Below are 17,837 nucleotides of genomic sequence, written 5' to 3' on the forward strand. Positions count from 1 at the left end.
AGTTTCCAGGAGTTTGTGTACTTTTTGTACTTTCTATTGTTGTTGACATCCAATTTTATTCCATAGTTGTAAGATAGAATGCAGGATGTTATTTCAATTTTCTTATATTAGTTAAGATTGTTGTGAGTCATGATATGTGGTTTATTTTGGAGAGCGTTCCATGGACTGCTGAGGAGAATGTGTATTCTTTAGTGTTTTTCTGGAATGTTCTGTAGATATCTATTAGGTCCTTTTGATTTTTGACATCATTTAACTGCAATGCTTCTTTCCTTAGTTTTTGTTCAGATGATCTGTCTATCGGTGAAAATGAAATATTGGAAACCACCCACCCACCCTCACTGTGTTGAGGGTACTCTGTGAATTTAGATCTATTAGTACTTCTTTCATGAAATTGAGTGCACCCTGTGTTTGGTGTGTGTATTTTTAGGACTGTAGTATTTTCTTGTAGAAATTTTCTTGTAGAAATTTTCCTTTAATGAGTATGAAATGGCTCTCCTTTGCTCTCCTAACTAGTTTTAGTTTGGTCTATTTTGTCACATAGCAGAATGCCTATGCTTCCTTGTTTCTCAGTTCCATTCGCTTGGAATATCATTTTCCATTCTTTCACCCTAAGATGATATCTATATTTGATGGTAAAGTTTGTTTTTTGGAGGCAACAAAAATATAGATCCTATTTTCTAATCCAATCTGCTAGTCTGTGTCTTTATTGGCATAACTGAGGCTGTTAATAATTACAAGTTATTGTTGAGAAATTATGTATTGATTCCTGTTATTGTTGTAGTGTTTTCTTAGATATCTTTTGAATACTTGGTCTGGAACTGTTTATTGATTCCCTTTGACCTTTGGGCATGTTTATCCTTGTCTTGAAGACTGAAGTATTCCTTCCAGTATTCTCTATATTGTTGACTTAGTGGCCATAAATTCTTTTAATCTTTTTCAGCATGGATATTCTGAAAAATTATCTTTCGATTTTAATAGATAGTTTTATGGAGTATAATATTTTTGATTACAGTGGTTGCTTATCAGAACTTGTAATACGTCTTTGCAGGCACTTCTGGCTTTAAAAGTTTTTGTTGAATAATTAGGAGTTATTCTGATAGGTTTGTCTTTAAAAGTGATGTAACTTTTCTCTTTTCAAGCTTTTAAAACCCTTTATTTTGTGTTTTTTTAAAAAATATTTTAATCATAAGAAACCACAGGGAATTTCTTTTCTGATGCTGTCTATTTGGAGTACGATAGGTCAGGTCTCTTGTTCCTGAATGAGCATCTCTTTCTCTAGGTCTGGGAAATTGTTTTCTATAATCTTATTGAAAATATTCTCTGTATCTTCAGCATATAGAGAATACTTTCTTCTGTGCACAGTCTGAAGGTTAGATCTTCTCATGGTGTGCCAGACTTCTCCTACTTTCCGTTCATATTTTTTAAAAATTGTCATTGACCTCTACAGAGTGACCCAACTTCTCTGTCTTGTCTTCCATCCCCGACTCTCTTATTTTCTACATGATCCATTCTATTGGTGAGACTTTCCACTGAGGCTTTTATTTGGCTTATTGAGGTTTTCATTTCCAACATAATTTCAGTTGGATCATCTTCAACAGTTCTAGCTCCATTTTCATACCTTCTTTCAACTTCCTTATTTTATTCATCTCCTTGTTTTGTTCTTATAGCATATTCATATCTTTGAATTGTTTGAACATACTCAGAAGCATTCTTTTGAGTTGTTTGTCTGAAAGTTCCTCCAAGTTATTAGGTACCAGTATTGTGGGATTACTGACGTGTAGAAGAGACATGTTGTCTCTGTTTTGTGTGATGTTTATGCTTCTGGGCTGAGACTTGCAGATCTTCAGTCAGTTAATCGACTGGGCTTTTCTTTCTTTTGTATTTTAAAAAATTATTTATTTATTTTTATTGTTTGTGCATTGGTGGTTTTCTTCCATGTAAGGCCATGTGAGGATACCATATCTTGGAGTTACAGACAGTTGTTAGCAGCCATGTGGGTGCTGGGAATTGAACATGGGTCCTCTGGATGAGCAGCCAGTGCTCTTAACCTCTGAGCCATCTCTCCAGCCCTTTCTTTTGTAGTTTTAACTTTTAAGATTCTTATCACCATATTTCTTTCTTTTCCAATGCTAGTTTTGCAGTGTTCATCGGGGAATTAAATCCTGGTAGAGTTGAGGTATTCTTTTCCTCTGTGATATGGCTATATAGGGCCAGAAGCTTTATCTTGAGTCTTTCTTTGAGGTATTGTCCTGTGTCAGGTAGGGCCTCCTGCTTTGGTCTGCAGATTTTCCTGTGAGTCCTGGAACTTGCATCACCCTTAGGCAGATGGCCCTGGGTTGTGTACAAAAACAAGATGACCAAACCCATGGAGAACAAGTCAGTAATCAGCCCAGGGTTCCAGCCTCTGCCCCTGCTTGAGTTTCTGCACTGACTTTCTTCAATGATGGATTGTGATTGGACGTTTTAAGTAAATAAAGCCTTTCCTTCCCAGGTTGCTTTTGGTCATGATGTTTATCACATCATCAGAGAAGAAAACTAGGGCTTCCTAGTTTCAGGGCTGGTCTTCCCCTTGGTCCTGCCCCAACCATGGGGACTGTTGGGAGATGTTGCCTTGACTTGGAGTCATCCACTTACTTTTAAAGTAGAATGTTCTTCATTTTAGAATGGATAGATCCAGTTTATTTGTACAAATATGGAATGCTGTGTAGCTAGAGTTTTCCGGCCTTCCCCACAGTCAGGACAAATCTCTGTCACCCGCCAGTCCCACAGCCGCTCAGACCCAACCAAGTAAACACAGAGACTTATATTGCTTACAAACTGTATGGCCGTGGCAGGCTTCTTGTTAACTGTTCTTATATCTTAAAGTAACGCATTTCTACAAATCTATACCTTGCCACGTGGCTCGTGGCTTACCAGCATCTTCACATGCTGCTTGTCCTGGCAGTGGCTGGCAGCGTCTCCTTCTGCCTTCCTGTTCTTTTATTTCTCCTCTGTTAGTCCCGCCTATACTTCCTGCCTAGCCACAACCAATCAGGTTTTATTTATTGACCAATCAGAGCAACTTGACATACAGACCATCCCCCAGTACAGCCAAGTGCAGACCATCTCAGACACCTGCACTCAGGCCCATGGTCCTAATCATCCTCTATGCAAACCTGCTGGGTAACGCCACAAGGAACCCAAGAACAGGCTCCCACAGGACATACAGAACATCCCACAGCAATGCTGGAAAAGAAAGGAGGAGTCCTCCTTAGGCATCCCACCTCCAGCACAGGACACCTACCTTCTCTCAGCAGTAATGCTATTTGTCAATGCCTACCTGGTCAAGATGCTGCCTCCTTTCTTCATGGGAATACCACCTATGTTCAGCATCTTGATGGACATTGGATTTATTTTTCAACTAATATCATAACACTTTTGGACCATATTTAGCAGCAATGTAGAATCTCTGATATTTTCATGTATGTCTGTAATATATTTTGGCCATTTTTACTCCCCATTACTCTCTCACTACTCTCAGACTCTCGATGGTTCCTTCCTTTCCCCCAACAAATTACCTTTCTATTTTCATGTACATTTTTTTTTTTTTTTTTTTTGCTTGTGGTCCACTGCATTTTTTTTAGGATTGTTTTCATGAACACGGGTAGGGGTTGAGAAAGAGCTGCTTACTAGTGGTTACACCATTGAAAAAAATGATTCCTTCTCCCCCAGCACCATTAACTACCAATGACTCTGTAGGGAAGGGTGGGGCATCATGAGCCCTTTCCCTATCTGTGATGGAATTTTGCCAGGCCATCTCTTATGCAGGTAACCACAGTTTCTGTAAGTTCATGGGTACAATGGTCAACAGCATTGCTGGAGGCACTGACTCTTCACTTGGGTCTGCAGATGTCTAGTGTGTAAGTAAAATCAAGGTAGAATGTAGCGTCTCCACTTTCACTTTGCATTTGCCTCATATTTTTAAACGTTGGGCCAGAGGATGGCTCACTTCTGCTCTTAGGCATGTTTTGCTTTGGAACAGTGCCAACTGAGTGCTGGTATTATTATTCTTCCTCAAGGCTGAAGAGAGCAATAAGAGTAATTGTGGTATTTTCAATATGTTCTTAGAAGGATTGTTACCTGTCAGCTTTTATAACATCCTGTTACAGACCCTGAAGAGCAGCATCTGGACAACTGAAGTTATTTTCCCAAACTATCCAGGAATAGTGGAGCCTTGCAGGGAAAATACCTGCATGATAAGCCTGTCCTGTTGTACAGGAGAAATTACCTAGGACAGGAACCAAATCTCATCTTTGAGTGGTGGTGGCTCTCTGTAGTCTTGCTGAGAGTCTAGCTAGTATAACCACAATATGACTAGGACTGCTTAATCATGCATACCTTTTGCTCTACGCCCCAACTCTTCTCTTAGTTAAGCCTGAAGCACATACCAACACCGCCAAAACATAGCTATGTCTCCATGTCTTCCTGGTATCTCTATACTGATTGAAGTTCACTTTCATGGATGTATATTGTATGCATGTGTATGTGTGTGCACATGTGGTTACAGGTATGTCTGATTATGAGGACAGTTGTGTGAAGAGGTCATGTGTTGACATCAAGTGTCTTTCTCAGTTACTCTCCACCTTAGTTTCTGAGGCAGGGTCTCTCACTGAACCTGAATCTCACTGATTTGCCCAGGCTGGTTGACCAGTGAGGTCCAGGGACTCTCCCTTCTCCCCTCCAGTGCTGAGAGTTCAGATGCACACAGCCACACCAAGCTTGAAAAACAATTTTAAAAATTTATTTTTATTTTATGTATATTCATGCTTTATCTGCATGTAAATGTGAGCACCACATGTGTGCCTGGTGCCCAAGGAGCCAAAAGAAGATGTTGGATCTCCTGCAGCTGGATTTAAAAACAGTTGTAAGCGGTCATGGGAAGGAGCCTGAATCCTCTGCAAGAGTAGCAAGTCCTCTTAATTGCTGAGCCATCTCTCCTGCCCCTCAACGCCAAGCCTCTTAATGGAAGTCTGGGGCTCAGAACTCAGGTCCTCATGCAACATTTTACTACCCAGCTCCCTGATGCTGCTTTTTTCCTTCCACCACTGCTAATTTCTTTGATTACATTGATTTCTTCACTGGGCTGTTGGACCCCTGGAGCTGGGACCTTCACTCAAAAATATATAATAAAAATTTTACAAATCAGATTTCAGTCTTCCAACTATGTGGACAAGGCAATTCTGCCCAGGGAGATTTTGCAAGCTCACACATTGGTGAGGCTGGTGCTTGGATCTAGTGTGTATAGGTACTGTGCTCTTCCCATTGTTTCCCACGCTGAGATGTTCTGACCAGTTTTCATCAGCCATGTCTGTTTTGTTTGTAAACTGCTAGTTATTGGTGTGTGTGTGTGTGTGTGTGTGTGTGTGTGTGTGTGTGTGTGTGTGTATGTGTGTGTGTGTTGTATTTGTGTGTAGATGTTCCTGTATGTGCATGCCTATGGAGGCCAGAGGTTGATGTCAAGTGTTTTACTTATTATTCCATCAGTCTTTCTTCACCTTATATTGTAGACAGGGTTTCTCACTGAACCTGGAGCTCATCAGCTTAGGCTGGCCAGTGAGTATTAGGGATCCTCCTGTCTCCACCTCCCAGTGTTGAGATTATGTACATACACCATCACACCTGGCTTTTTACTTGAGTGCTTGGTTCCCCAACTTGGGTCCTCATGCTTTCGTGGCATCTCCCCAGATACAAAGTCAACTTTCAAATAGGTTGATATAAATTGAACTAATTATTTACTTTTGTAGTATTAGGGATTAAATCTGGAACCTTGCACATGGTAAGCAAGTGTATTATCACCAAGCTTCATCCAGTTAGTGTACTTATATGAGGCTAATGTGTGGTCTTCAAGTTGCCTTTGACCTTGGGTTTCTCAATGCTGAAATTATGGGAAGAGGTTGAGAAAACTCCCGTGATGCAACTGTGCATTAGAATGTATGAACAGGAGCCCTAAAGCAGCTACAGAATTGTAATTTTCATTAACTAAGTAAGAAATGTATATTTTTCAATTCTCTAGAAGCATTTTGCTGCTGATTTCTAAGTCTCACTGCAATTACTAGTTAATAAAATTATGTTTTAATATGCTGGCAGAAAATTGATACTGTTTCCAATCTGGGTCATGAAACAAATAGAATGTGGGAGAAATTGAGCTCTTATTTCAGAAATGGAAAATGGATTTTTAAAGTCCAGATCATTACCAAGGGCAATTTTCTTGTAATAAGTTTAGCACTGACTTACTCAATGCAAAGCTTTGCCAGGGAAAATTATAACTCCTGAAACAAGAGAAAGAAAGTGGTGACAGAGCCTCGGCACTTCCTGTCCTGACAACCACTCTGCGCCTAGTCTGGGAAGGCTGCTGCTCAGACCAGGATGGGGCCAATGGGCTTGCTGCTGCAGCCTCCAGTGAAACTTGTGAGAAAGTGGGGTACAAGGCCAGGGTCAGGCACAGCTAGCAGTTGCTTTCTCTGGGGGATTTTGCTGGTTTCCTATGAGGCTCACAACTGTGAATCCTGGTGTCTTAGGAACCGAGTGTGCCAAATAGGATTCCTGTTCTCTGATACCTAGCTCTCTCTACTTCTGGGTACATGGATAGCCTTTTTCTCAGTAGACTTACAGCTGAGTACAGCCATGTAATTAGTTGGGTTAGTAAATACCAGGAATGGAAAAAAAATGAAGATTAATTACAGCCATTTGTTTTGTATTTGAAAATTGTTTAATAAATTACATTAATGTATTTGTGTGGGTGGGTGGCGTGGGCGAGGACAGCATACATGTGCTGTTGCCCATGGGTTGAGGTCAGAGGATAGCTTTCAGGAGTTGGTTCCCTCCTTCCACCATGTGTTCCCTGGGGATTAAACTTAGGTTGTCAGGCTTAGTGGCAAGCACCTCCCTCCACTGAGCCACCTGACTCTCCCAACTATTTATTTTTCTGTTGTTTGGTTTGTTTTTGAGACCAGGCCTTAGTATGTAGCCTGGGTGGGGCTGGAGCTTGTTATATAAATCAGTCTGTCATTGCACTCATGATCTTTTTTCTTTAGTCTCTTGGGTGCTGGGATTACAGATGTGTGCTGAGAACTGCTTAAACAAACAAACAAACAAAAAGTAGTAGATGCAAAGGAAAAATGTGATAAACTAGGCTGCATTAAAAGTTAAAATTTAAGTCACAAAAGAATAATATTGCATGTTCTAACTTATACATACAATCCAAACAGTTGATCTCAGGATAGTAGAGAGTGAAATAGTGGTCACTAGAGTATGAGAAGGAGGGGGGAGATGAATGATGGGTAATAAATACAATTAAATAGCAAGGATAACTTCAGTGGTCTATGGGCACAGCAGAGCGGGCCAACAGTTCACAGTAATTTATTGCATATTTTATAGTGAACTAGAAGAAAGGTGTATGAGTCTCCAAGCAAGAAGCAATGATAAATGTGAAGGGAGATAGAAATTCCAACTGCATGGGATCATCACACACTGTTTGTATGTATGAAACTAGTACACTATTCCTAAACATGTGCAAGTTTTATGTGTCAGAAACTAAAGACTTAAAATTTTTTTTTTTGTCTGTGTGTATGTAGGTATGTGTAGGTGTTTGGGTATGTACTTGATAATGGAGGACAAGGTCAACATTATATATCTTCCTTAACTGCTTCTATCTGTCTATCTATCTATCTATCTATCTATCTATCTATCTATCTATCTATCTATCTATCATCTATCTATCTATCTATCTATCTATCTATCTATCTATCTATCTATCTATCTATATCTGTGTATCTATCTATGTGTATGTATGTATGTATGTATGTATGTATGTATGTATCTATCTATCTATCTATCTATCTATCTATCTATCTGTCATCACCTATCTATTTAGAGTCAGAGCCTCACACTGAACTCAGAGCTCTTTCATTCAGCAAGACTGTATGGACATCATGCTTCAGGGATCCCCTGTCTATGACCCCCAGCACTGAGGTTACAGACACACACCTTTGAGCCTGGATTGTTAGGTGCATGCTCAGGTTCTCATACTTGCATAGCAAGCACTTTACTGCCTACAACATTTCTCCAGTCTCCAAGCTTAAGGACTTCTAAAGGAATTGAGTAAAAGAGAATAAAAACTCATCTACAAAAACAAGAGAATATATCTTAATACATATAACAATCAAAAACCTGCAAATCATTTAGAAAAGGTATACACAAAATGGGATGAGAGAAAATAAAACAAACCAACACAAAATGAAACTAGAAACTCCACAGAAAGAGAATATCCAAATAGCCAAAAAAAAAAAAAAATTGAATACATGCTTACCTACGTAAACTGTCAATAAATCAGATTAAGCCACAGTGAGCAGGCAATATCCAGCCTACAAAATCAAAGCCTTTGCCAACTAAGACCTTGTGTTAGTTACCTGGCTGGTGCAGATGTAATTGGCTCCACGTCTTTGGTAAACTGGCTGTATTTGTTAAAACCGAAAGCATACAAAGCTAGTAGTTCACATCTTTGCTATCTTCCCCAAAGAATTACACACTAACGTGTCATGAATACATGTTGCTTTTTCTGCAGCTATTGAGGTGATCATGTGATTTTTTAAAAAGTACATTACTGCTGTGGATGACTGATTGATAAATAAAACACTGATTGGCCAGTAGCTAGGCAGGAAGTATAGGCAGGACTAGCAGAGAGGAGAATTGTGGGAAGTGGAAGGCGGAGGCAAAGAGACACTGCCAGCCGCTGCCATGAAAAAAGTGAGATGTAAGGTACTGGTAAGCCACGAACCACGTGGCAACTTATAGATTAATAGAAATGGGTTAATTTAAGATATAAGAACAGTTAGCAAGAAGCCTGCATGGCCATACAGTTTGTAAGCAATATAAGTCTCTGTGCTTACTTGGTTGGGTCTGAGCAGCTGTGGGACTGGTGGGTGAGAGAGATTTGTCCTGACTTTGGGCCAGGCAGGAAAACCCTAGATACACATTACTATGAATTATTACATTTGTTGACTCATGTATGTTGAGCCATCCCTGAATCTCTGGCATAAAGCCAACTAGGTTGTGGTGGATGATCTTCTAGATATGTGACTATATATAATTTGCAAGTTTTTCTTTTAAGACAGAAGACTTTTTATCTGCTGTTTTGATCTCTTTATTTGACATTGGTCCATCCAGGTTGTTGATCTTTTCTTGGTTTAGCTTTGGTGGTTTAGATTAACCTAGTGATTCACCTAGTCATTTTAAGTTTTCTAAATGGTATGTGTGGGTCTTTAAAGTACTCCTTACATAGTTAAAATTTCTTCAGTTCCTGTTTATCTCTGATTCCATTCATTTGGGTCTTCTCTTGCTTTCCTTGGTGAATTGGGCCAAACGTCTGTACATCTTTTTTTTTTTTAATCATTTCAAAGATTCAACTCTTAGATCCATTGATCCTTTGTATGGTTTTCTTTGATTCAAATTGACCTAACAAATATCTACAGAATATTCTTCCCCCAACCCTGAATGGAACATTTCATCACAGAATTTCATGGTATTCCATCACTGAATCCTCATGGAATAACTGGAGGAAGGCCTGTCAGGAGGGGGTTGTGACATTTCTCCTTCTCAATACTCACACTTCCCTATGTGCCTTGAATTAACATCTACTATTCCAGAGTCCTGCAGGACTCCTGTCCTCTGCCTCCTCTTCCTGCACATAACCCCATCCTGGGATACATTTAGGACCCTTCTCCACTCTGCCCTGTAGCCAGCTGGAGGTCCCCTTACCATGAGAGCTGTATGAATGTGTCACTGTTCATAGTTTGGGTCCTTTACTGATCGCTTGCTAGGGCTTGTCCTGGCATGCAGTAGGTGCTCAATAAGTGCTAATTGATGTCAAAGTTACACAGAAAAAGTTGTGTGCAGGGGATACGATGGCAAAGAGAGAGGGGTGATCCCTTCTGGGTTTGAGGTTTCTCTCTACTCTCCTGCCTGTGGTACAGGTGGCTGTTTCCCACTAGTCCTTCAGGATGCTCTTTAGAACATTTTTTTACTGAACTGCAAAGGTGGCTGGAATGTGGGACCTCAAGGGAGGGATAGTAAGACCCAGAGCCAGCAAAGTCTAGGCATAGCAGAGGCTTGTTGTCCTCAAAGATCTGTGGGACCCATGTGAGGCTGAAATGGGCATAGTCCAGTCACATGCTCGCTCTGGAAACTACAGGAGCCGGATGTGGGGGTCAGAGGAGAGCTAAGTAAGTTTCTCTGCATAAATTCTCTTGAATCATCCATCAGTCAGTCAGTCAGTCAATCAATCAATCAATCAACCAATTATAATTTAACCCACTGAGCCTAGTTGGTGCTGCCCATATGCACATGAGCATGTAGACGTCCACTGGAGCATGGACAAATTATCAGTGGTTACCCAAAGAAAAGTGACTCTTCCTGTCTCAGCAGCCATCAACTACCAGTAGTGTCTCTGCTAGGAATAGGGTCTTGGTAGCTCTGTGCCCATCCATGCTGGAGTTTTTGACTGGCTTGATCTTGTGCAGGTAACCACAACCGCTGTGAGATCGTGTGTGTAACAGGATGTAACGTCCAGAAGATAGCATTTCACACGCCTTTTCTCTGCCCTCCAGCTCCTCCACTCTTCTTCCATCTTCAGTGATGTTCCCCAAGCCTTGGTGTGGGATTTGGGGGTTGATGTCTCATCTCTGGTTGAACACTCTCAGATGCTTTAGTGGGGCAGTGTGCTCCTGGCATGGTGCTGCTCTTGGGGTGTGAATGGGGCAGGGGGAAGCTCTTAGTTGAGCAAGAGAGATAGGCTCGTGAAGAGGCGATGGACACAGGCAAGCTGGAGTTTTAAAGTAGGGCAAGGACAGTGGTGGCCCTTGTGGGGTGTGTGGAACAGTTAGGAGAGAGGCTTTTTGGGGTCACCCCCCATAAGCTTCTGTGGTTCCATCTCTGGCAGGCTGCATGAGGTTCATTTCCCTTTTCCTCTTGGAGAATGGGAGCCATCCCTGGAATGGGGAGAGGTGGAGGAGGACGGGGTGTGTGTGTGTGTGTGTGTGTGTGTGTGTGTGTGTGTGTGTTTGTGTGTGTGTTGCATACATGCATATATATGTGCAGGTATGCATACCTGTGTATACATGTAAGGAGTCCAGAGGTCACCTTCAGGTGTCCCTAATTGCTATTCATTTTTTTAAAAATAGAGATTGAGTTCCTCGTTAAACTTGGAGCTTGTCAATCAGGCTAGACTGGCTGGTCTGGTCAGCAAACTCTGAGATCTGCTTGTTTCTGCTCCTCACAGCACTGGGATTACAGGCACACATCACCATGACCACCTTTTATGTGGGTGCTGGGGATACAAATGCAGGTCCCCAGGCTAGTGCAGTAAGTCCTTTCTTTACCCATTGAGCTATCCCCCCCACTAACAGTTTATCTGTCTATATCTATCTATCTATCTATCTATCTATCTATCTATCTATCTATCTATCTATCTATCTATCTATCTATCTATTTGGTTTTTGGAGACAGGGTTTCAGTGTATAGCTTTGCGCCTTTCCTGGATCTCACTCTATATCCCAGGCTGGCCTTGAACTCACAGAGATCTTCCCGCCTCTGCCTCCTGAGTGCTGGGATTAAAGGCATGTGCCACCACCACCCAGCAAGAGTTTATTTTTAAAATTTAGTTTACTTATTTAATTTTACTTTAAAAATTATTTTATTTGTTTATTTATTTAGTGTGTGTGTGTGTGTGTGTGTGTGTATGTGTGTTTGTGTGCGCACGTGTGTGTGCATGTGTGGTATATGTGAAGGTGTGGACACTTGTGAGGAGGCCAGAGCAGAATATAAGGTGTCCAGTCACTTACTCCCTTGAGACAGGGTCTTTTACTGAACCTGAAGCTTCTGCCCATCCCCCAACATTGCAGTTCTAGGCACCATGCGGCCATGCCCAGCTTTTACATGTATGCTGGTGGTTCACATTCAAGTTCTCATGTTTGTACATCAAGCACATTGCTCACTGAGCCATCTCCATAGCTTGGCATTTTCTTGACCTCTCATATCCATGCAAAATTCCCCTTAAAATGTCTTCACCAAAGTCAGCTTGCTCCCACCCACAGACTGCCTTCGAGACCCTGACCGCCTGGGAGATCCCGACTGCCTGGGAGACCCCGACTGCTTGGGAGACCCCGACCACTCCTTTCTCTTTAGAGCACCAGGTAGACATTGGCTGCATTTTCTGAAATCCTGGACTATCCCTTTGGCACAACTTGTCTAGAGAAAGAAGCAAGAAGCTCTAGGCCGTCTTTCTAGCCAATGCGCTGTGCCTTTTATTGGGATCTGTCTTCCAGGATGGTGACAAAGCTCTCCAGCGGGAAGCAGGACTGATGACTTGGCTGGTGTTGCTGATGGTGACAGGAAGGCCCCGACTGTGTGACATTTCATGAAGATGAAAGCGTTGGGAGCCACCTCATTTCCTTGTACGTAGATTGGTCTGTCGCTCCCCTGTGAATTTCAGAAACTCGGCAGACTCTGCCTTCAGACAGCAAGCAGGGACAGAGAGGGCCTCCTGATGGCTTCCAGCCACAGGGCTAGCTGGCGGTCACAGGAGTGGGAGCGGACCACTGACTTTCCACCCTGATCCCTGTGGGCTCACAGCCCATTGACAGCCCATTGTGACTGCAATGTGCGGAGGCCAAGCGGGGCTTAGATCGCATTTCCTCCTCTACTTGTGAAAAGTGTGGCTTCAGTTGCTTGTTTATTTATGCCTCTGGTTAAAATATTGGAGAGAGAGAGAGAGAGAGAGAGAGAGAGAGAGAGAGAGAGAGAGAGAGAGAGAGAGAGGAGCTACAACTTTATTGTTGTGCTTGAAATGAAAAATTCTGATCCTTTGGGATGGAATATCCATATGCTTGGATAATCCTTTTATATGAAATGCCCCCAGGAGCAGCAGCACCAGGACTTGTGATGAGTTTTGGGTATTGCAAGGGGAACAGGAGAGAAGCGGGTCTGACAGCAACTCTTGCTCCGATAATCTCCCCCCACGGGGCCCCTCAGCCCCGCACTGGGCGGGCCTGCCTCTGCATCCTTTTGCTCTCAGAGTTGACTTGGCTTCACAGAGCTCCACGAGGGCCTGACACCACACAGGAGCTAATTACCGAGGCTCCCAAGGAGGGAACTTGTACATGCTCATGTTTTCCACCTGCAGCTAAGTCACCGGGGAGTCCTGGAGCTCATATCTGACTTGGTGTGTGATAGCATCTGGCTGAGATAGTTGCAGCATTTCCCTGTCCATTAAGGATGTGTCTGTCACATCCCTATCAGGTGACAGTATCTGCTCTGGGAGACGGGGATGGAGTGTGCGAATTCATCTTGTGATTCTTGGGTGATGCTAATGTTTCTGTAGCTGCCGCTTTTGACAACAATAGCACGAACCATCCTGAATGAATAGTGAGCTGAACGACATTGTCAGATTCCAGCTATAGGGGCCTTTGTGCAACTTTATCTCGATATATTCGCCTGCTTAGTGTTTTGACGGTTCAGGGTCTCGTGTAACCTGAGCTTGCCTTGAACTTACCAAGTGGTCAAGGATGGCTGCTGGTCCTCCTGCCTCCACTTCCCAGGTGCTAGGATGACAGGAAGGTATCACAATGCTCAGTCTTACGTGGGGCTAGAAAGTAAACATAGGGCTTCATGCATGCTAGGCAAGCGCTCTGCCAACTGACCTATGTCTCCAGCCCTTCAGCCACTTAAACAAACCTCTTTAAAGACAAAAATTTCTAAAAAAAAAAAAAATCACTGAAGATGAGGCAGATAAACTAAGTCACCTCACAGGTCCAGTTGATGACATAAAGGAAATCCGGGCTCAGATGGCTTCATTAGTGGGTCATAGATGGGGAAACGCTTTGGGGAAGTTGATATCCAGTTTACAGTCATGCAGAACAGCAGTAGGAATGTTCTCCAGTTCACTCGGTGTGGTGGGCACTTCCCTGACATCAAACCAGGGGAAGAATCTCTGAAGAAACAGCTCACCACCATCACTTGGTAGAAAAGATGCAAACATTATAAACACAGTTTCAGCAGAATAAACTCAGCAATGTTTTTAAAGGATTAAACACCATTGTCATGTGTGGTTCATCTGAAGAATGCAAAATTGCCTTAACCTTTGAAAACCAATCATTGGGGGCCTCAGAAGATGGCTGGGTTGGCCAAGCATGAGGACCTGAGTTCAATTTCCAGAACGTGTGTGTGTGTGTGTGTGTGTGTGTGTGTGTGTGTGTGTGTGTGTGTGTGTTAAAGCCTGTGCAATGGTGCATACTTCTAACTCTAGCACCAGGGAGGTGGAGGCAGGGGGATTCCTGGGGCTGGGCTGTTTAGTCAGCCTAACCTACTTATTCAGTTCCAGGCTGGTAGGAGACTCAGAAAAAAAATTGCTGGAGGAACAACATCCACAGTTGTCCAGTTGTCCTCTGGTTTCTGTATGTGTGCACACACAGAAATAGGTACTGTATCAAACACACAGACACACAAACACACACACACACACACACACACACACACACACACGTAGAGAGAGAGAGAGAGAACTAATTATTGCTTTTTGACATTTTATTAAACTTCAAAGTAAAATCTGCAGGACCATTTCCATGGATGTAGAAAAATCATCTGATAAAATTTGACATTTAATCTTTTTTTTTTCATTCTTCTCTCATTAAATACATCCTGACCACAGTTTCCCCTGCCTCCACTCCTCCCAGCCTCCCCCCAACCCCCCTTTCCTCCAGATCTACTATTCCTCCATTTCCCTTCAGAAAAGAGCAGTCCACTCTACCCGCCTGGGGGAATCAATGGAACATGGCACAAGTTACAGTAAGACTAGGCACAAACCCTCATATAAAAAAATCAATAAAATTATTCCTAATGATATCCTGCTATCCTCATAGGTCGGTGCCTAACCCAATCTTCATCAGGCTTCCTCTGGCGTTGATCAGAGCGGGTGCAGAGGTCCACAGCCAAACATTAGGCAGAGAGAGAGGCCAGATTGGAGAACTCCATCAGGTCCTTTCCTTTGGAGTCCGTGGAATCCCAGGGAGAAAGAACTGTAGGAGGCAGAGGGGTCTGAGGACACCAGGAGAACACAGCCCACAGAATCAACTAATCAGGGCTCATAGGGGCTCACAGAGACTGAAGTGGCAATCACGGAGCCTATATGGGTCTGTGCTAGGTCCTCTGCATAGATATTATGTTCGTTAGCTTGGTGTTCTGGTGGGACTCCTAACAGTGGGAATGATATTTATTCTAAATACAAACTATTTACTAATGAAGAATAAATGGGATTGTCTTAAATGAAAAGAGTACCCACTCAAAACCTATGGGTGAGACCATATTTAATGTGGGATATCTGACTGTCAGCCCTCTAATTTCAGATAGCATGGGAGATGCCCACCTGCTTTCATCACTTTTTAATGCTGTACTAGAAAGCTTAGCCAGTCTCATAGGGTGCAAGAAAGAAAGACAAGACATTTCGACCAGATAGGAGAAGAGGGATATTCAGTGCATTGACAGCACAATGCAACCAACCAACAAATCTAGTGAGATAAATCGACATGAAAACCAACTGTATTTCTCTGCAAAGACACGTTGAGAAGTTGACATGTAGAAACCATAACATTAGTTTTTTGGAGATGTCTCAGTTGTAAAGTGTTTGCTTTTTCTGCAAGCTCAAGGACTCGGGTTTGAACACCAGAACTCATGTAAAATAAGCTGAGTCCAGTGACCCACACTTATAATTCCAGTGCTGGGGAGGTAAAGACAGGCAGATCCTTGGCACCAGCTGGCCAACCAGCCTAGCCTACTTGGTGAATTCCAGGCTAATGAGAGACTCAGTCTCATAACCCAGGTGGATGGTACTCTGAGGAAGGAGGCCCATGGCTATCCTCCTTATGATTGTCCTCTGGCATCCACATTCATGTGCGCATAATGCACCCCCACTTACACACACACACACACACACACACACACACACACACACACACACACACGCACGCATACACGCACGCACGCACGCACGCACGCACATACATACGCACGCACGTATGAAATATTCAGAGAAAGCTAACACAGGGCACGCGCAAGACTTTATTCCTTTAATTTTTAAAATCTGCAGTATTAACTTTGGTTAAAAGATCTAAAAACATAGTCCAATGTCTGCATGTGAATCAAAGAATGCATAGCAAAGACACTTTGAGTTTTTTGAGACGTGGTGTTACTGTGTGAGATGTGTGAGATACGGTATTACTACCTGAACACAAGCAGTGCAGTTCTGAGAGATATTAGGAATTAGTTAGTCCTTTCAGTAGGTAGTTAGTGAGGGGAAGGAAGCTCTAGGTGGATACAGTTTCATCCTGACATCTCCTAAGGTGGCAGGGATGGTGCCCACTTCCTGGTTCTTCTTCCTTGAGACCAGAAAGTGTGGGCTCTTTACATCTGGATTGGTTTTGTGCAGTCTGACACAGGCTGTACCAATCAGCCCTTCTGATTTGAGGGAACCATTCTGGAGGGAACATGGGAAAAGCTTGTCCTTCTATGACTGGGTCCCCTCACCCACAACAAAGGCCCCGAACACTCTGGGAGAAAGGTGGACACTGGCTCCAGTTCCTCTCTTCTCAGTTACTTTTTTAAAAAAATAACTCATTTATTCTTATTTTATGTACATTGGTGTTTTGCCTGTATGCGTGTCTGTGTGAAAGTGTCAGATCTTGGAGTTACAGACAGTTGTGAGCTGCCATGTGGGTGCTAGGGATTGGACCTGTGTCCTCTGGAAGAGCAGTCAGTGCTCTTAACCCCCAAGCCACCTCTCCAGCACAGTTACTTTCATTATAAATAAAATTTGGTTTTGCAAACTTTCTTTTATGCTTTTTAATTCTTTGACCATTGGAGAAATGAACACATTCTTGCAACTTTACATGGCATCAGCATTGCCAACCACAGTTTCAGTGATTACTCAGTGACCAACAAGCAGGTGGAATACAGGGTAGGATGAACTGGACAGAGGTTATTCTGTTCTTAGAAACAGGTCTATGTGAGCTTTAATCACTCTCTTTAGAACACCGTACAATTTAAAACATATGCAGTCTTTGATTTCAGAATAATTTGTTTTCTTTTTGTTTCTGAGGCCAGGCCTTGCTATGTCTCCCTGACTAGCCTAGAACTTGCTAGGTAGACCAGGCTGGCCTTCAATTCACAGAGATCCACCTGCCTCTGACTCCCAACACTGGGGTTAAAGGTGTTGTACCACATCTGCTTATTTTTTTAAATGTTTTATTTCATAATTTTGGACTGCTCTGGACTATGGGCAACTAAACCACAGAAAGCAGAGCTGTGGACAAGAGGATTTACTGTACATGCTATTCTGGCCAAAACTTTCGGATTGTACTGAAGAAGTGCTTCTCATTTGCTGTGTCCATTTAGGACCATCTTAAGAAACCTTTAAATGGTTGTGTTTTTAAAATCTAGTTTTTGTCATTTCCACAGGGCTCAGGGGCACTCCTCATGTTGAGAGTTCAGCTTTTCAGGGTGACTTTTGGTGACTCCTACACTTGGCTTCTTTCTGACAACAGACAATTTCCAGATTACAGGGTAAAAGACAAGGTGGAATGTCAGAGCCTGCTGACCAGTCAGCTGGGTATCTGGGTAGAGGAATGCAGATTGTAGAGACAATGAAGAAGACAGAAAAGAGTTGAGAGGACTGTCGGTCAGTGCCGGACAGTCCTGGGTTTATTTCACAGCCAGCTTATATACAGTTTGGAAGGACAGATGTAGAACAATGC

The sequence above is a fragment of the Peromyscus maniculatus genome, chromosome 21 (assembly GCF_049852395.1).
Source record: "Peromyscus maniculatus bairdii isolate BWxNUB_F1_BW_parent chromosome 21, HU_Pman_BW_mat_3.1, whole genome shotgun sequence".
In the NCBI taxonomy this organism is placed as follows: Eukaryota; Metazoa; Chordata; class Mammalia; order Rodentia; family Cricetidae; genus Peromyscus; species Peromyscus maniculatus.